This window comes from Podarcis filfolensis, assembly GCF_964270895.1.
Source record: "Podarcis filfolensis genome assembly, chromosome: 5".
NCBI classification, from domain to species: Eukaryota; Metazoa; Chordata; class Lepidosauria; order Squamata; family Lacertidae; genus Podarcis; species Podarcis filfolensis.
The window spans coordinates 80,762,393-80,783,066 of record NC_139608.1 but is presented as its reverse complement, the minus strand read 5'-3'; the positions used below and the strand labels follow the sequence as shown (position 1 = coordinate 80,783,066).

Below are 20,674 nucleotides of genomic sequence, written 5' to 3'. Positions count from 1 at the left end.
AAAACCCGGCGCTGACTTTCGAGGAAAACGTGCGCTGGGATCGGGCTGCTGCTGCTGCTGCTGCAAAAAAGGGGACTCGCGCCAAAAATACTTTTAAAAATCGGGGGTGGAGGGGAGAGGAAGAGAAGAGCCGGTGTGCCTGCTCCCCCGCCGCCTAACGAGGCATTGGATCGGGTTGCGAATTTAAAGGCAGAGAGGACGAGGGAGCCCCAGCGAGAGCTCTGTGTAGTCGGGAGATTTTCACAAAAAAAGGCGCACATCCACAAACCTCTCTTTCAATTAACATCGAGACCCAGCAGCCTCCTCGCTACCGGGGCTCTGCTATTAAAACACACACACGCAGCTCCTCCCCCCGGGATCTGGTTTCCACCCCCCTCTTCTCCCCGCTCCCGGTTCTTCTCAGAGGAAGATCCGGGTGTTGTGCAGATTTAGGGACATCCTCGCCTCCTCCTTCCGCCTCTCTGTGCTGGGCGTCTTGCAAATCCCGCTTAAAGGATCGGACTTTTCCTAAAGAGGAAAAAAATATATTTAAAGTCAACGCGTTTCCTGCCATTGGCTACCCCCCCCCCTTCCGATTTTATTGGCGCTTATTCAGAAGTAAATCACAGCTGGGTTCAAGTGGGTTAAATTCCTGGATAGAAAGGGGGGGGGGGACGACGGGTTGCTCGTCTTACCTGGGAGGAAGCCCTATTACACCTAAATGAGATTTACCTCCTAGTAAGTAGGTCCAGGCTGCACACACCGTGCAGGGCTCGTGGATAAAGCTGCTGGTTTTCTAGTAATTAAAAAAAACCCCCACAAAACTTCCCCCTATAATGTATCTATAAAGCACACACACACACCCCGCGCGCAAGAACCGTGTCAAAATACAAAATGTTTAGAGCGCACTGGTTTCCATTCACACGCAGAGAGTAAAACAATGGTCTTAAATGGCCGTGTAGACTGGGAAGCGTTGCCAGTTTAAAAGTGCACTGGATTATGGACGTCTTTCTATGGGGGGGGGGTGGAAATTGCAAAAGGGTGTGTGTGTGTGTCCCTCCACACACCCCCCCTTCATTAATTTTTATAAACAGTCGGGCAATGGTGTGCGCGCCGCGCTCCGTTTCTCTCGACAGGAAGTTCTTCCCTTTGATGAGGGTGGCGGGGAGGGGAGGGGGAAATCTCCAAAGACAATTATTTGCGTTGTTCAACTTGGCTCTTAAAGATTTTAACTTTAGGTGGTCAGAAGGTGCGGTGGGAAGCGGGGTGGCGGGGAGGGGGGGAAGAGGAGACAGGCACATGCAGGGAGAAAAAGCTTCCTTCGAGGAGAGACAGCTCCCTTTCAGATAGGAATCTGGGACAGATTTTGCCAACAGCCAGAAGCAGGGCCCTTTGGTAATAAAATAGCCAATGTAATTTGACACTTCAACTTGCTCTGCTCTCTGCTAGTTGATTCACTTATTCTCCCACTAACACTGAGCTCCTTTTCACTGTCTGTGAGAGGTTTTTTTTAAATTTAGATTATATATATAGACATATATTAAAGGCAAGAAATAAGAGATTTTTTAAAAGTAAAATTTTAAAAGCCACCTGAACCAGACCTGCAGCAGATCCACTGGAAAGAGGGAATATTTTGCTTTGCCTGCTTTCTTCCGTATGATTTTTTTCCTCCTTCTTGCAAGCCTTGTTCATTCCCCCCAGTCTGTAGGTAAGTTTCGTCTCTCAGTTCATTTACATCGCCTTGTGCTTTTTTGGGGAGGGGAGTGGGGGTTACTCCGGCCAAGGTTTGTAGAAACAATGGAAGTAAAAGCGAGATAAGGAAATACACCGAGATCCATAGATATGTTTTATGTTTAGTGTGAAGATTGGAAGCGGCGGCGGCGCGGGTGCGGGGGGGGGCAGAGAAGAAGAAATCCAGGAAAACAGTGTGAAGACTTCTTAAAGGGGCAGCTTGTGTTTCTACGTTGGGCAATGTGGGGGGTTCGCGAGACAGAGGCAAAACCCGGGAGATCCTGGGGGAAAGGCGGATGGACTTGAATCTTAGTTTGCTGTATTAATATCTTGCTTTATTTTACGATTGCGAAGGGAGCGGGGGGGGGGGCGTGAAGAAGCCAGACGATTACCGGGGGTCGCTTTTATTAAAAAAAAAAGAATCGAAAAGCTGTGCGCATGTTAGAGCGTGGGTGGGTCGGAATGAGTGCAAAAGAAAGGAGACCTACACAATTATATACATCTAGATCTGCAAAAGGTGTTTTTTATGTGCGCGCGTCTCAAGTTTGAACAGCCCAAACCACGTTCATAATTTCGGCCCCCTTGACTGGCAGGGGTTGGAGCCGCGATTTTGCGCCCTAAAAACAAAGGAAGGTTTCAAATAATCCGGAGAGCTTCTGGTTCGGGGTTTTGTTTTGTTGTCCTTTCTCCCTGCCCTCCCTCCTTGCCTCCCTCCTCCCCGCCTGGCCGGCTTTTTATTTTATTTTTTTACTTTTGCTAACTGGTTTTGAGAAAAGGCGATTCCTTTAAGATCCTCCCCGGCGAGAGCCTAATCGATCGATCCGGAGGAGGGTTTGCAGGGGAAGATGTAAGAAAGGTGGGTGGGAGGTGGAGAGGAGGGGGCGCCGAGCTTCTTTTCCGGGCGGTGGGAAGCCGGAGCGAGTGCAAATTCCTTGTGTCTGGATTCTGAAAGCCAGTTGGGACTTGGGGCCTCTCTCGCCGGGCAGGAGGGGCGCGCGGGGAGGGTCTCCCCCCACCTCTCCCTCCCTCTGCCTCCCCCGTCTCTCCCTCCCTCTCGCGTTCATCTGTCCAGGAAGCCAGTGGAGGAAGGTGGGGGGGGGGAGAGAAGCGTCTAGCCCCTGCTTTCTTGGTACTGTGAACCGAGGGTGAGCGCGCGGAGAGGGAACGAGGGAATCGTTTTCAGGGGAGAGCAGTTTGGGCTATAGCTGGCTGCAAGGAAGAAAAAACAAAACCCGAAAAGCAACATGGCAGTTAAAAGGCACTTGAGGAATGTAAACATTAAAAATAGGAGCCATCTGAGTTGAGCCTTGGATTCCTGGCCACGAACTTTTTGGGCAGGTCTCCTAGGCCGGCTTCCAAAGGAAGATAATGGGAGGGGACCTAAAAGTTCCTTGGTCGGGTTTCTTCGCCTGCCCTGAAAACTTTTTTGGATATAGGTGTGTGTTGGGCGCACGTGTGAAGGTTCTAATTTGGCTGCTAACTTTGGTTGTAGGAGGGAGACCTTCTGAGATCCCAGTTGCCTTCTTCTGTCTTAATAATTATGAGCATCATTAAATAACTGAGGAATGAGGAGGAGGAGGAAGAGAACAACCGCACACAATATTTTCTTTTCTTTGCCTGATTGTGGTTCTACAGCCTGTGCAGCTGGGAAATGTGTAAGCCTGCAGTCACAGAGGGAACTGAGACGGGAGCCAGTTTTTAAAGTCTCAGCCCCCTGTCATCACCACAGTCTGCTTTTCTGCACTGTATATACATGTTGGTCTTTAGTTACTGATCTGAAAGGGCTTAATGATTCTCCAGGGCCAAAGTAATAGTGTGTATCTGTGCTTTGACTTCAACAGGCCTAAGAGACGCTGGGTGTTCTGACTGCTCCCCCCACCCAGACTGACATGAGAGTGGAGGATTTAACTTGGCAGCTTGAACAAATGCCCTCTCAAAGGTTTCCAGGAGACAGTAAGAGAGCAGGAATAGGAGTAGAGGGGTGGGGGAAGAGATGAATGCCTGGGTATAGTCTTGGGGTGCTACCTAGCTGTGCTTTCTTTCAAATATGAAATGGCTATTTAGGCACCGTGAATACAAGTGTGTGCCTCAGTGAGGCAATGGGCTTATCAAATTTGAAAGGGCAAAAAGCCTGTTCAAAGCTCTGGCGCCCCAAGTTCTAGATAAGTGGGGCTTCCAGCTGACAGTTTTTTTTCTTTTAAGCGTGTTTAGCAACTCATAGCTCGCCTTTAAACTGCAATATGGGACTTGGCCTTTGGAATTGGAAAGGTTAATGATGGAGTCACCGCCACCAAGTTGTAATCATTACTTTTTAGATATTGGGGGCGGGGGGAGTTTACAAGGGAGGATTATTGGGATAATGGAAGCCCAGCCTGGTGCTAGCCTTAAAAGGGTTAGAGTTGGACCAAGGTTCAAGTGGAAGCTCAGCCGTGGACTTGCTGGATTAGGTTGCTGTCTCTTGGCTTCTGCTGCTTTTCCCTCAAAGTGTTACCCTTTCTCAAAGAGTACTTGTGAGGATGTATATCATAAAAGGAAAAGGAAATGGAATAAAGCAACAAACAAAGCATCAAAAATGAGGACTAGCGGCTTGACGTATGGGTGGTTTAAGTTATATTACTTCCCCAGTTAGTGTACCCAGGCTTGTAAATAGCCACTTGCCTAAATGCCTCTGGTGAGTAAGAAATGCCTCCAAGCGATCAGACAGGGAAGCTTTTTAAAGATTGGCTCTCATTCTTCTTTGGCCACAAACGTCTAAGGCAGGAATGTTTATATATGTTTATAGACAGGCTGGTAACTTCAGTGAATGTTTGCAAGGCTGCTGTGAAGTATTTGTTACTGCATCTTTTAAAAAAATTAAAGTTCTACAGGAGAAACTTCTTATTTATATTATTAAAAAAATGTGGCTATGACCATGCAGGAAAGTTTTGAGAAAGATCTTCTCCTCACTACTTTCCTTTTAAGCTATAAGTGATTGACACAGGTCTGTGTGTTTGGCTTATAAAGAAAAATGTAGACCTATTTGCAAATCTGCTGTAGATGTTTCCTCCCCCCTCCCAAATCTACATATGCACATATCACTGAGGGAAAGGTTTTGTTGAAGGGTCTAGCTAAACCACATGCTTCTAAGCATTATTGTCTCTCCCTTTAGGAGAGAATTGAGATTCATCTTGCAAAGTTGGTTTCTGCCTCCAACTGTCCCTGCTTTTGATCAAGGCAAATTTACTACAACATCAATCTTCCTTTGGCAGGGCCTGATTCAGGTTTATGAATGCCAGAAGACTAGGGCTGACCTTTTTCTGTTCAGATCGAGGATGTTGAAACACCAGCCATCAAACAAAAGACACATTGAAAGCAAGGTCTTGCAATGGAGCACGTGTGACTTTCAGGCTGGTTGCAAGCATTTGGTTGATCGTTTTTCAGAGTATGGAGGCTATTGGGGGAGGGGCTGCAAGACACTTTTTAAAAAGCTGTGTAAGGTTTGAATCTTCTTGAGGGGAGGGATTTTAAACAAGAATGGTCTATCATGAGTGTAATAATTACTACATTTAGTGATTGGGCCCAAAACTTTTAAAAACAATTTCCAGCCACTACAAGCTGTTTTCATTTGCTTTACTGGCTCATTTGGTGATTTAAAACCTATAAATTAGCTTGGGTTCTTTCAAGTCTTTGTTCAGGTTTTCTTCCCTGTTCCCCCCACTAGCAAAAAATTAAAAATAAAAAAGGCAGAAAGCAACACCAGAAACACCAAAGTTCTGTGGAAACCAGGGTTTAGTTGCCAGATCTGGATATCTGTCATAAACAAAGACAGTCTTTTAAATGATTTCAACTTGAAGGGGAGATTTTGCTTTTGTTGTAAAAGGGCAGTTGACTTTAATGTCTTACTTGATGAGGAAACTTAAGAGAGAATCCCATTGATTTGCAGTGCTCGTGGTCCCTAAGACTTGACATTTGTAAAAAAGCCAAAAAAAAACTTTACTGAGCTTGGTATTAACTGAGTATCGCTTAGTGTGTCCAATATGCATCCGTGAAAGAATTTTTTCTCCAAAAGGAGTTTGTTGCTGCATAAGCAACAAAAGTGTGTTAAGTTTGTTGCTGTGCAAGATTTAAGCCTGTGCACACTTTTAAGATCACGCTGGGCAAACCAAAATGAATAATGCTGTGTATCTTGCTGAAAGGCAAGACACAAGTGTCTTCTGTGGATCATCTCCCCCACCCCACCCAAGAGGGGTTACTATGGAATTCTAAGTAGTAAAATTCTGCTACATATGTTTCTACTCAGAATTTTTTTCCGGTGTGTTACATTTGCTCTTGATGTAATGCTTCTTCCACTGCCAGAGTTCTCAAAGATTTTTGTGATACTACTTGCACCTCCCCTTCTTCAAGTGTTTGAGAGGGGAGGAGGGGGATTGCATCAGTAGAAGCCCTATGGAGCGAGACTGTAAGGTCTTGTGCAGTTTTACTATGTGTTTCAAATAATAGGATAGCTACATTGATGCAAACCTGGGACCATATATACTTTTCACTCTCTCAGTACAATAATGGGATGAGGCACTACTGGTCTTACCACACCTGCTTTATTTGTACTGAATGATTCTCCACTGTCAAATTTTGTAATCCTGTGGGGTTTTGAGCTCTGACATTTGATGACCAGAAAGATGGAGGTATCATAGGTCTCAAAAATGGGTTCTTTGGATTTTATTATTCCTAAGCTTGGGTCTCTGTTGTCAGGAGGTTTTGAAAAGTCTCTTTAGATGTAGTGGTAGCTGCTACGCCCAAGCTGTTTTTCAATGGACCCGCCACCCCACATACATTTTTGGCATCTTAAATGGTTCATTAAGATAAATAAGTTTGCAACAGTTTAGTTAATTAGAATCTGCAAGCAGAGGCAGAACAACAACCATTATAAAACATGTTGCCATCTCTGCTAAAGGCCCACCAGTGGAAGATTGCATTGCATTTGTTTTGAGTGACACCATAGGAACTCTTGGGAGTCGGAGGTGAAAGACGTAACTTTACCCACATAAAGAAATGTATGCACTTTGATGTACATATACAATTAATGAATTGAGTGAGTGCAATGACTAAAAAAGTACTTGAGCTAATTTGATTGGCTTTGTTTTCAGTTTAGGTGAAAATATATGGGTCAGAGGACAGCAGAAAATGACTTCTTGGTATTAATGTATTGACCAAGTGAATGTGCTTATATATTCTGCACTCTGTGAATATGAATCTATGGTTTCCCTGGGACTGTCAATGATAATTACATTGGGGAAAATCTGTAGAGGTGAGTTTTGCTTTAGATTATTAAAATGGGATTTGGTCACAGCTCTGGCTAAGAAGGGAGGGAAATGCCCTGTCTCCCCATCTCCCCATATTGGGTGATCAGATGCAAAGGACAGTGGGGCTATTGTCCCTTTTAAGAGTTATGTCACACCTTACATTTAAAACACTATTATACCACTTTTAACTTTCATGGAGAATCCTAGGAACTGTAGTTTGTTAAAGGTGCTGGGAATTGTAGCTTTGTGAGGGTAGCACCCTAAACAAACTACAGTGCCCAGTATTCTTTGTGACTGCTAAAAGTGGTATAACAGTGCTTTAAATGTATGGTGTGGATGTGACTTTAGTGTCAGCCCAAGGAGACCTGGGCTCAGATTCCTTTCTCAGCCATGCAGCTCACCTTGTGCCAGTTGCTATTGCTCAGCTTGACATACCTTGCAGGATCATTTGTGGGTCACATCATATATGCTGCCAGGAGCATGGAGAAATAGTTGATGAAAAAGAAGTTGGGGTGGGAAGGTGTGCCTTGTAATGCCCAGGTGTGGGCAGAGAGATGCACCTGATTAAATGCTCTTCTACTTAGTTGTTAATGGTACAGAAGCTCTCGTCTCCTTTGCATCTAGTCACATCTGTGGAGTTGCTTGTTATTTAGTTGTTTAGTCGTGTCCGACTCTTCGTGTCCCCATAGACCAGAGCATGCCAGGCACCTCCTGCCTTCCCCTGCCTCCCACAGTTTGGTCAAACTCATGCTGATAGCTTCGAGAACACTGTCCAACCATCCCGTCTCTGTCGTCCCCTTCTCCTTGTGCCCTCTATCTTTCCCAACATCAGGGTCTTTTCCAGGGAGTCTTCTCTTCTCATGAGGTGGCCAAAGTATTGGAGCCTCAGCTTCAGGATCTGTCCTTCCAGTGAGCACTCAGGGCTGATTTCCTTCAGAATGGATTGGTTTGATCTTTCAGTCCACAGGTTTCTCAAGTGTCTACTCCAGCACCATCTATAGTGGGACAAAAATGCAGCCAGCACTGGTTATCCAAAGCTTGTTGCGGTTTGGGATTTCATGTTCTTAACAACTGCATGGTGTTCAAATGATGGGTTTACCTTCTGGCAGCAACAATTTCCCATCTACTCACACTGACTCCCAGTGGCATCAGCTTGTGGTGAGGCAATTGTGTGCACACAACCGCCATTGAATACAGCCTGGGTCAGCTTTTTGGCATGGCATTGTGAACCTACAGCTATACTTCCAGTGACATGCCAAAAAAGGGAAATCAAGCCATGGCTGTTCTTGTATGTGAAAGGGCATGGCGTTGGGACTGACATGGCTAGAAGTTAGCATGAGCATCCTACAGCTTCCTTTAGCTGTTCTAGTTACATGAAGGGGTCCTCAGCTGAGTGGCCAAGAATGCAGAGAGAAACCTTTGAAGTTTGCTGCAGTACTGTACTCCTTTGAATGAGAGAGTTCCTCCTGTTTGGGTTTCAGGAAGCTCACCAGACCACTGTTCAGTCTGCAGATTTGTTTACTACTGTCATCAAGTGAAGGAGAAAAAAGCAGTGGGGGAAATGGTTTCAGATCAGAGTTAGGTTGTGTTTTAAAAATGCTTCCTAACTGTGAATACAACTTTAGGCAATGCTTTCCTCAAGGAACACTGGTTGTAGGAAGGGTGGATTCTGAAATTTGGTCTCGTACACCCCTCCAAACCCCCTCCAACAAGCAAATAAGTGTTTTACAGCACAAATGAAATAAAACATGTGTCCAAGTAATTGCAAGAGCAGTACGGAACACTAATCAGCTCTTAATTTTCTCACAATCCTTTTTTCTACATGTGGCTTCTTAAGAGGGTATGCAGATTAAACCAATAACTGGCTAAACATGAAGATGAATATAAAATCAATAAATACAGGTGCCCAAATAGCAAAAACATAGCCTAATAAAAGCATTCATGAACTAAAGATCTAAGTGAACAAAAATATTTTCCTAAGCTGCCTAAAACTCTACAGTGAGTGAAAGCCTGGTGGGTTTCCCTGGGGAGGAAATTCCACAGCTGCAGTGCCACTACTAGAATGATGCTGCTCCAAACAGCAGAATTTGTCCTTTCCCCAACAGGAGAAATTTGGTGCACAGCCTCTTCTGATGTTCTTAAACCCTAGGACAGGAATAGCCACTGTGGTATCTTCCAGATGTCTAGAGCTGCATCTCCCATCATCCTTCAGCTGATGGGAATTGCTTTCCAGCATCAGGAGGGCATCTTATTGGCTACCTTGTGCAAGAATTATATGTGTAGAATGTCTTCTCTGTGAAGGTGCTGGCATGCGTCTTGACTCTCATGGTTAATACAGTGGTACCTCGGGTTACAGACGCTTCAGGTTACAGACTCCGCTAACCCAGAAATAGTACCTCGGGTTAAGAACTTTGCTTCAGAATGAGAACAGAAATTGCACAGAGGCAGCATGGCAGCAGCAGGAGTCCCATTACAGTTTCAGGTTAAGAATGGACCTCCGGAACAAATGAAGTACTTAACCCAAGGTACCACTGTGTATAGACAGTTCTCCCTGCATTTGTCCACTTTATCAACTTTGTCCCCCCACCCAAGACTGCTCTGTTTACTGCAAAAGGAGGAATCAAACATATTGTGTAGGAACCGATACACCAGTTTTCTTTCTAAGTACAATGTTCGGCAGGAAATGTCCCCCCCCCCATTCCTTAACAATAACTGATAAATTTGCCTTCCTAATAGTGATGCTGTTGAATCTGTTCAAATGAGCAGCAGTGAATTCAGAGCCTGTGAGATTTGGAGGTGTCGTGCCCTAAGCTCTTCTCTCCTCCTTCCCAAAAAGGAGAACAGAAGCTTCCAGTGCTGATTTGTGGGAAACCACAATATGCCAAGAAAGCAGAAACCCAAAGCATGTTTTGATGCTGTTTTTGCTCAAATCATAGTTTTTCAGGTTTAGGCCACATGGGAAACTATGGTTTGCCACAACCCAGCACCAGAAGTTGCTAATCTCTTCTCCTTGCATTCAAGCCTGAGCTTGTGTTTGTGATCGGAAGTGGATGGTTTGCCATATTGTGAACTGCCCTGAGACCTGCGGATATAGGGAAGTATACAAATTAAATCAATAATAATAATAATGCTATATGAATGAGGTCCACATAGAATAATAGAATTGTAGAATTGTAAGGGATCTCAAGGGTCATCTAGTTCAACGCCCTGCAGTGCAGCAATCTCAACACAGAGTCCTCCATCCAATTTGAACCATATGTGCTATTGGTTTGGTTGCTGCACCACTAGGAAGGCTTGGTCCATTTGAAAACGTGCTGTATATCTGCCTTGGTTTGCAATTCATAAAATGGGAATAACCTAAATTTGTATAGATATTGTAGGAATATGCAAATTAAAGATTGGAGGTCATGCCTGCACATCTTGTGTCCCACTAAGCTGCATGCTTCCCCACAGAACACCTCAATGAATCTTATTTTGCTATTTCATAGAGCTGGGAAAAAACTGGGTGGGTGACTGGGGGTAGGTTTTCATGAACAGGACAAGCAAGACTATGGTGTTGTGGTCAGCTTGGTGGCCTGCAGGCCTGCAAATAGGTGTGTAGTTGTGCTGACAATGGCCTTGCTCCATTACACAAGTAGCAGAATGCAGGGTAGGACAGACTATGCCACTTTAGATTGGAAGTGATGCCGTAAATGAAATAATAATTGCAACGTTGCTATTCAATACTCCAGTATCTCCTTCCAAGGAGGAAACTAGCGCAGCACACACACACACACACACACACACACACACACGAACAATAGAGAGTTCTCACTTTCTTTCTCCATGGTTTCCTTGAAGAGGATCAGCGATACCCCCAGGAGCTGTAATCCATGGACACAGTGCTGGCCTGCTTGGGCTTTTTTTGTAGTAAGAATCAGAATGATTTTGTTACTTTTAAATGTTTGCTACCTCTGCTGACTTTAAGAATGAAAGATTTTAAAGTGCCAGGGGGCGGGGCGGGACTAGCATAGCAGAGGGATAGCTGTGTTAGAGTACTCCTTGCTGTCTTGGGAGATTTGGGCTTGTTAATTTTGCTTTCAGGGAATTCTTCTGGACAGGCAATAATAGTAATAATATAAAAAAATGCTGCAATAAAAAAGAGAAAAAACACTGCAGTCTGAAGTGGCACAGTCCACTCTATCACCCTAGGTTTATAGTTCCTCACTTCCACTGCATGCATAGATCAGGCTAAAGTCTGCCCACGGGAAGGAGAAGTTTATACTGGGACCAGAAAGGGTGGTGACGGTACATGGGGCAAAGGTTCTTGGGCTTTAGAAGACCTGTATGGTTTTCTGCAGATATGCAGTCTTTGTGAGGAGGGCTTGTGGTTGATGCTTGATCATGGCTGACAATCCTGACAGTTTGTCTGCATAAGGAATTTGATTTTCCTCCAGCTAAACATTTATGTCGGGGGTTGGTGGAAAGCTGATTTATAAAACAGATGTCCTCATACGAGGACATCTTTTCTGCAGTCCTTTATAGCCTGGCTTGCTGAAATCACACACCACCCATTCTGTGATTTGCTCCCTGCTTGGCACTGGAATCTTATCTCCCTTTCAGAGGCAGCATTCAGTTCCTCCCTACTTGATATCTGTTACAAGGTCAGAGACATTACTGTTTGCTCCAAGCCTGCTTTGCTGGAGTAGGAAAATATTCAGGTAGTACTTGCTCTTGCCAGCCTAGCCACCTTGTGGGAATCACAACCAATCTTTCAGAGGCTGTATTTGTTTTGAAATGGGAAGGGTATACATTTTGTCTTTCCATTGTCCATGACACTCATTGCTCCCTGAAAGGCTAACATAAAGTAGGGACTGAGAGGTGATCCTACACTGATCCCCCCCCCCCGATCCTAAAACGGACCCTACCATAACTATTTCTTAGCAAATCATAGTTTGGAAACAAGCCGGCTGCAAAACAACAACATGTAATTGCACCTTAATGAAGTATCCCATTAATATTGTTAAAAGTAGCAAAATACTGGTTAAGCACAAACACAGGGACTCAGTTCTGTTGTTGTAGGAAATCATGGTTTCCTGCTGTTCAAACAACAACAACAGCAACAACAACTTTATCCGATGCCTTTTTCCTTGATGGGACTCAAGACAGCTTACAGATTAAAAGAACCTCTAAAAACATAGAAAAATTGCAAGTCTTTAGGACCTTCCCCAAACCCTCACGTGTTATAGATCTGAACTATTGGAAGTTCCAAAACCATGGGATCACCACAGAGAAGGCCCCGTCTCTGGTGGCCATCCACTCCACAGACCTATGGTATAGAGGCACCAAGAGGGTGTCCTGATATTCAGATTCTGTCTCGTTTTCACTAACACACTGTGGTTAGTTTAAAATCAGAAGCAGATACTTCTCTTCTCCTCCTGGGCATAAAACAATGTTTCCCATGAATCAGGCAATAATGTGTAGCATGAGACAGGCAACAATCTTTAGTCTAATTTATCCTTATACATTTGTCTTTTTGATTAGTATTTTAGTAATGAAATATACATAGGCATATTAAGGAATATTAATATATAGACTGAAATGTGAACAAGAAATGTTCCAAATTGTCCAGACTGTATAGAAAGCCACTAATGCACTGGTCTTCAGTTGGTGGGTCGCAACAGGAGCACTAAAGGTAAAGGTAAAGGTACCCCTGCCCGTACGGGCCAGTCGTGACCGACTCTGGGGTTGCGCGCCCATCTCGCTTAAGAGGCCGGGGGCCAGCCCTGTCCGGAGACACTTCCAGGTCACATGGCCAGCATGACGAAGCTGCCTGCACCAGCGCAGCACACAGAAACGCCGTTTACCTTCCCGCTATAAAGCAGTACCTATTTATCTACTTGCACTTAAGGGTGCTTTCGAACTGCTAGGTGGGCAGGAGCTGGGACCGAACGACGGGATCTCACCCCGCCGCGGGGATTCGAACTGCCAACCATGCGATCGGCAAGTCCTAGACGCTGAGGTTTTACCCACAGCGCCACCCGCGTCCCTAACAGGAGCACTACCACCATGCAAATATATGGTAAAAGATTAATAGGTTCCCACATGCATGTTTGGGTTATAAGTAGGTCTTGGGTCTGAAAATGTTGAAGTTAAATGAACTAGTGGATGGTGGAGAATGTACAGAAATCAGATGTATTTTGTACATTCCCCAGATCGGGAGTGTCTTGACCTGTGGATGGACCACCACTCCCATTGTTCTTGACCATTGATTATGCTGGCAGGGCTCATGGGAGTACAACAGCATCACAGCTTAGCTTCCTTTGGCCTAAATGATATGCATAGATTCCATACTGGCTGGGCAAAATTCATGTCTCCTAAGATGTGAGGATGTATACCCTGACTGGGTTACAAGTATGCTACCTGATACTCTTATGCTAATTCTTGGACATCACCTGGAGACCAGGCAATGTGCAGTAACCTCTGCACATGTTCTCAGTTTGCGCAGATTTTCCAACGTGGACTTGAACTGGTGACCTGAGCAGAGATTGAGCCTGTGTCCCAATTCTGCTCTGGCCAAAAGATGAGAACTGCTAAGGAACTTTCCTTCCTCCAATAAACCAGGTCAGGTCAGGAATATTTCCAAGTCAGGCTTGGTATTTGGGCTCTGAAACCAATACATGCTCCTGTTTCCTGTTTTTACCCCTGTCATCTGCTGCCTGGGAAATAGGTCTGACAACATGATTTTGGTTGGGTGTGTGGTAGTTCTGCCAAACATAATGAATTGTGAATGTTTGTTTGTTTCTTTTAAGCTCAGAAAGATGGATGTTGGCAGACATTTTTATCTTGTGATAATTTTAGGAAACGTTTAGCATGTGTGTAAAGATGGAATAAGCGCAATCAAATTAAAGGAGCTTGTCTTACCTTGAAGATGCACTATAATTTATGTATGACAAAGATAATGTTACCGTGTTGTTAATGACTTATGTAAGACGAGTACCGTTTGCTTTTGGTCAGAAACAGACACTTCATTTCAGAAACGTTTAAAGATGAAGAGCTGCTTGCTGGTTGTGAAAGTTATGACAGTTGGTTTCTGCTGATAAGAATAAGTGTACAAAGATTTGTATGGCTTCTTATTTTGATAAAAGTATTTGACTGTCAAAGCTGCTGCTGAGTTTTTTGTTTGTGAGGATTTTTAATATAATACCTCTTGCCCAGAAAGTAACAAAATCAAGGTTGCATGTTTCATTATTCTTCCTCACAAGTAACACTTTTGTGTGTGTGTCTTCATCTAATGGTTCTTAATCTATGGGGAAGGCCCCCCTTTGAAGATGCAGGTACCTTAAATTGGGAGGTGGTGGAGGAAATTCCAGAGCAGGATAGTATCTTGGGACAGATGGACAATTTTTCCTCCCTACCAGTTACAGCCTGAGTGGGTTAAATGCCCCAAGACTTGTGGTATTGACTATATCACGACTGCCCCGTCATTCCAATCTTATATTATGAGATGCACATAAACCTGGTAGTTTTTTTTCTTAAACAGCAGGTTTAGGGGAAGGAATTGCTGTTCATTTTGTTCTCTACATAACTAGCTGCCTCTTCTTCCACTTTTCCAGTCACATTCAGGTTTTCTACATTTTGTCCACCTTTATTGCTAAAATGAGGACTCCGCAACTTTTGGTTGGCCTTAGTAGCCAATCTAAAATTGGTAGTTACCAAGACCCTGCTTCTCCACTGTCTGGTCTCCACCTTCCCTGCTCTTTCTCTTTTCTGAGAGCCTCATCAGCACAGAAGCCAAGGAATCCCCTTGCTCCAAAGCAGGAGAGGGTATCAGTCTTTCAAGAAATTTCAGACTGTTTTAGGAATCACAACAGCTCAGTTGAGAAAACATGTCAAGCTAGGCTTATGGGAGCTTAATAGTTTAGTATGATGATTTGATTTCATTCAGTGGACAAACCAGAATAGTAAACTAGGGTTTGTGCTAACTATGGTTTGTTATGCTGTCTGAATTGACAAACCATAGTTACAACCACTACTCTGCTTTTAGAGGTATCTGAACCTAGAAGCTGGATTGTTGAGTAGGGAAAAATGAATTATGGTTAGTAAACACCATGGTTTGGCATAACATCTTAAGCTAAGCTCTAAATATATTAATCTGGAAAGCTGTTTAAATCTGGCATTCATCCTTCTGATTGCTTTACTGGATCAGACCAAAGGTCCACCATAATGTTTTCAGCTCTCACCAGTCAGATGTTTTGAGGAAGCCCAAAATGAGGCTTTACTCCAAGGTACGCAAGTTATAGGTTTGTGGTCTAAAAGGGTCAAGACCTTCCATAAAGACAACAACTGCCTTCTGTGAGTTCTGCAGCAGCAACTATTCAGATATACACTTGTCTCCAAACACAGAAGTTGCATTTAATTATCTTGGCTAATGAGCATTGCCAGGCCTATCTTCCACGAATCTGTCTAATACTTTTTGAAAGCCATCTAAGCTAGTGGCCATTGCTACATCCTGTGGTGTTGAACTCTGTAAGTTAATTGCGCATTGTGCAAAGAAGCACTTTCTTTTGTCTTTCCTGATCCCTATACTGTCAGTCAGTTACACTGGATGACTCCAGTCCATGTTCTAGCGCTGTGAGAGTGAAAAGCCTTTTTGCATCCACTGTTTATACCTTTCTAAACCTCTATCATGTCCTGCTTAGTCACATTGCAGGGTTCGGGGCAGGGAGTGGACTGAATCTCTAAACTGAAAGTAAATCATCATCATCACCATAATTTTATTTGTATGCCGCTTTTCCACAATTAAAACAATGCTCAAGGCAGCTGACAATATGAAAAATATTATATAGTTACAAACATAGCAAGGTAGTCATAAAAATAAATAAAATTGCTGTGGTTTTTTAGGCTGTAACACTATACCCACTTACCTCATTGACTTCATTATGATGCTTGTTACCTAATAATTCCTGACACTGAATTTGCCCTTTTCACTGTGGCAGGCCATGCAGTTCTTGGTTTTTATTTCCTGTGAGCTTTACACTATCTTATATTTTTATACATTCACTGTCCATGGAACTTGGGGTACTTCTTTTCATCTACTCAACACACGTGACAGGTGGACTAAGGCTGCAATTCTGCACTCACTTCGCTGGGTGCAAGCTCCATTGATAGCAGGGGGACTTAATTCTGAGAAGCAATGTCTTGCACTCCATTGTGAGGGTGATTTGTTCCTGTCTACCCTTAAGTTTCATAATTGAGTAGAGATTTGTACCTGGTTTCTCATATCTGATCCCAACCGAAAATCTCCTCCCTGGGATAATGAAAGCTAGTATAAGCCCCACCAGCAACTTTCTGTATCCTAGGTTGTATCCTTTTGCACTTTATTTCCTTCTATTTCCAGGATCTCTACGAAATATATTACTTTGAACACAACAAACATACTTGGGCTCCTTTTGAGAAAGGTCAAAGGTTTTTTTTTAAAAGAGACGAATGATTTTTGTTGTGTTGTTACAATATATACACTTTAGTATTTGAGTTCCTTCGGAAAAGCTTTGGGAGTGAATGCCATCTGGCTTTGGTGACTTATTTGTTTTTATTTTGTCATTAGTGTCATTAGTTATTATATCCATTGTAACCTCTTTGACATTGTTCTTTTGATGTAGATGCTTGAATCTATTAAACATTTTGGCCACGAACACTGATGCAGATAGTTTTTCCCATGGGGAATGTTAATTAATACAGGAGGCACACTCTATCTTAATACCTGAAAAAATGTTTGAATTTAGGGTGTGTAACGGTATGGATTTTGCACGCTTTCAGAAGAACCTGCCCCATGGAGTTTCTGCATGAAAAGAGAGTCAGTGTGGTGTAGTGGTTAAGAGCAGTGGACTCGTAATCTGGTGAACCAGGTTCGATTCCCTGCTCCTCCACATGCAGCTGCTGGGTGACCTTGGGCTAGTCACACTTCTCTGAAGTCTCTCAGCCCCACTCAGCTCACAGAGTGTTTGTTGTGGGGGAGGAAGGGAAAGGAGATTGTTAGCCGCTTTGAGACTCCTTAGGGTAGTGATAAAGCGGGATATCAAATCCAAACTCCTCCTCCTCCTCCTCTTCTTCTTCTTCTCCTTCCTGGGTCACTGTTCAAGATGTGTGGCCCATGTGGGAGGAGGCATGTCCAGAGGAGTGACTTATGCAGAGAATCTATGGTCATCTCATATGAGGCACTGGGAGTAATTGAATTATCTTATTATACTTGATGCAGAAATGTGGCAGGACTATGTGTTCCCAGCAAAAGAACCTGATTGGGAGGGGACTAGGCAACTGGTACCTTCTAAGTCCAAGAAGCTCTGAAAGTCATGACACAGGTTAAAAACAATTTGACTTATCCCCCCCCCCCGAGTGAACAGACTATTTGGTAGAGCCTCGAAGGGCCTCCAAGACCCAAATCAAGGGCTTGGCATGAGTGGCAAGAAGCATTGTCAATGTCTCTTTAGCATCCCTCAGCTATTCTCTCTCCTGTATGAGCCAAGCCTTGGGCAATGCCAGATAATGAGTACTTGAGAGGTGGAATGACTCTGCTGCAGCTCACACTCCGTGGTGTGGGAGAGCAGGGACTGAGTGTCACCACTTAATTTCACAGTGTGGTTTATGATGTCATGTCCCTGAGCAGGATTTGCCAATCTTTCTTGGAGAGAAACCCACCAAAGAAGCTGAGCAGATCAGCTGACGCTTAGCAGAGCGGAAATGGTCTAAATTAATCCCCATGGAAGCCGTTCTTACAGTCTTTCTTGTGACGTATCCACAAACACAGTGGGGAGAAAGGGTGGAAAATCCTTTATCTCACCGGTTCACAAGATTTCTGAAGAAAAGTTCTTAAAAGTGCTACGTCGGGTAAGGATAGCCTCTAGTTTGCAGATTTTCCCCTGTGTCTTCGTGACTAGTAGTTCTTCCTAGCAATCCTGTTGCTCTTCCTTATTGCTCAAACTTTACATTGCTCAAAACTTCCCTTTTTTGTTGTATAAGAAGGGATGTGGCTATGGGAATTGCCATGAAGAGTGCCTGCATTTCAGAATTTGATGTTGCGTCACTGCTTGCTGCAGGGTGGGTGGTCCAAAGAGAAGTTTGCCTGTGTTTGGCATGCAGTGAAGTGTAAATGTAGCCAATATCGCTGTCCCTTTATCTCATGCTCAGTTGACTGAATGCACAATTGAAAATATATCTCCTATTTTTAAAAACCAGTTGCCAGCCAGGGCTCTTAAGATCAAGCAATGCTCCCAACTTCTTCCCCCTAATTCGTTCTGCAGTCCAACCTGCTGTTCTGCCTCCTTGCTCCACCAAGTTCTTACTGAGGGGTAAATTTAGTCTAAGCTGCACCACTGTAAATGGAGCCTCTTACACATGGAAACCCATGGGGAACCATAAACACAGAGGATTAATTTCTCAGGAGAAAGGGTTGCAACCTAAGTCTTCTCACCATCACACTAGTTTTATATGTGAAGGATAAGAGTATTCAGCTACATGAGACCCCCCCTACAGTCCCAAATGGGTAAAGTTAAAAACAGGTTAACTACCTTAAGTGAGAACTAGGCTGCCTTCTCTGCTTCCTTCCAGAGCAAGCTGAACAATCCCTTCCTTCTTGACCTGTTAACTCCTTTCTCTCATTTTTAAGCCTCTGCCTTTCTCTTCACCCACCGAAGGAGTAATGGTTTCTAGCTGATCTTGGCTGATGTCACATTGGCTTATAGGCCATTTGTGACCTACACTGGCACCCTAGCAACAATGACATCACAAAGCAAGGGTTAATGCTTGGGTTAACACTTGAACCACATGTGAAGCTGTGGGGGTGAAAGTTGGGTAGGCAAGTGTAGCTCAGCCTGTACAAAGCATTGCATTGCAGCCAATAGAATATGGGTTGCAATGTGTTCTTGCCTGCCAATTCTCCAGGTTGCAAATATGCCCATGGTCCCCCCAAAAAGATTGGCAACCCAATCCCTGGTGTAGAAATTTCTATATATATATATATATATATATATATATATATATATATATATATATATCTTAAGGTAGTTTTAGAGTGGTATTTATTGATATTTAGCTTGGGCTGAAGATTAATTAGCTTCAGAGTATCATAATCAGTGGGGGCAACTTTAATATCTGAGAATACATTTTGAACAGGTGGGGCATTGCATTAAAGGCATACTTGTTTTTTGAGGTTGACTTTGTTACTGACATGTACTGTTGTACTGAAGATAGCTAACGTACTGAACAAAATGCGAGATATAAGCCAATACACTTAGAGTTAAAAGCTTAATTGGTTAAAATGCAGGCACTCAATAGAAATTACTTAATTGGCTGGTAGCCCTAGGTCCTGGAGAACTCTGTGCAAAGTACTTCCTAGTCTTCCCCCTTTTTAGTGGGCCTTGTGTGTTTACTTGACATCAGTGCACCAGGCAGCCAATTCGAGCTGCTATTTAAATGCCCCACAATGCCGCAGTTAAATCTCCCACAATACCCCAGAGTTAATGCCACATTGAGAAAAGTAAAGGGGGGCTAGCTGTGGTTGCCTAGCACTGCCCATTCTGCCCCCCCCCCAGAAAAGAAAAAAATAAAGGGAAACCAGGGCAGGAATTAGCAGTGGACTCTGCCAATGTACCAAGGCGCTGGCAGCTGCCCAAGGATACCAGTTGCTAACAGTTGCAATAATTTATGACAGGGGTCATAAGTTATAAGGTCTTGGTCATGTGATGGGTCTATGCAAGGTTTGACAAAGGAGCTCTTTTCAGATAATGCCTGAGTGATAGGTCCCTTAATGTTCCTCCATTTGTTGCGGCCTCTTAAAATATAATCTGTCTATTCTGGTGCACATTGATTGCTGCTTACTTCTTTCTGAAGGCTTCTGTGACTTTTAAGTTAAGCTCCAAGGATAGGGATAACCTAATGCACATTGTACAGATTCCATTGCAATGTTGCCTCTGATATTGGCTTTGATCTGTCTGTCCCACCTGTCTGAAACTTCCTTCGCAGCCTTGTGAGTGGATGCTGGTTGTAAGTTCAAGCAGCTAGTTAAAATAATCTCCTTGCTTTCAGCTTTACGAAGGTAGGGACGTGTGGCTTACCCTTGTTGAAAAGCTCCTAGAAAAAGACAGGCCAGGATATCTTGACTACTGACTCACAGTGCTTCCTTCCTGAGAGCTTGTGTGGGGAAATGGTGCTTTTGGCCCAAACAACTATCTGCAGGCTATCTTCAGCCTCCTCAGTGCTGAGATGCTGCTAAGCCTTTGCACCACTGCACAGCTCCAGTGGCATCTCTCCACAGCCCAGGGAAGGCTGAGAATCCTGCCTAGCTGGTTCATAGAATCATAGAATCATAGAGTTGGAAGACACCACAAGGGCCATCGAGTCCAACCCCCTGCCAAGCAGGAAACACCATCAGAGCACTCCTGACATATGGTTGTCAAGCCTCTGCTTAAAGACCTCCAAAGAAGGAGACTCCACCACACTCCTTGGCAGCAAATTCCACTGTCGAACAGCTCTTACACTTCAGAAACGAAGTGTAAATTTATCATTTATGAGCCAACATAGCAGCACCTCTGCTTTCCTTGGGCTAGAATGGGGGAGAGATTTCAGAGAAAAATAGAGAGAGACAATATAGAGCTGTGCAGTAATGGAGGCCCCCTTAGGAAAGGAGTTGAAAATAAAACTTTGTCGTG

The 20,674-nt window shown here is 43.9% G+C and overlaps 1 protein-coding gene across 16 annotated transcripts in view; it reads left to right on the top strand.

The window, feature by feature from the left end:
• Positions 1-20,674, top strand: part of ZMIZ1 (zinc finger MIZ-type containing 1) — a 386,104-nt gene that overhangs the window by 9,475 nt on the left and 355,955 nt on the right. For 7 of the 16 annotated variants that reach the window (XM_083614599.1, XM_083614613.1, XM_083614600.1 and 4 more), the window contains exon 1: positions 1,304-1,687. The exons of 1 other annotated variant lie outside the window; for it this stretch is intronic. The gene's annotated coding sequence lies outside the window, so the exon portion shown is untranslated. Of the gene's footprint in view, positions 1-1,297; positions 1,688-17,644; positions 17,856-20,674 lie in introns of those variants that run through there. 8 more of the 16 variants (XM_083614603.1, XM_083614601.1, XM_083614617.1 and 5 more) reach the window with 4 other exon arrangements.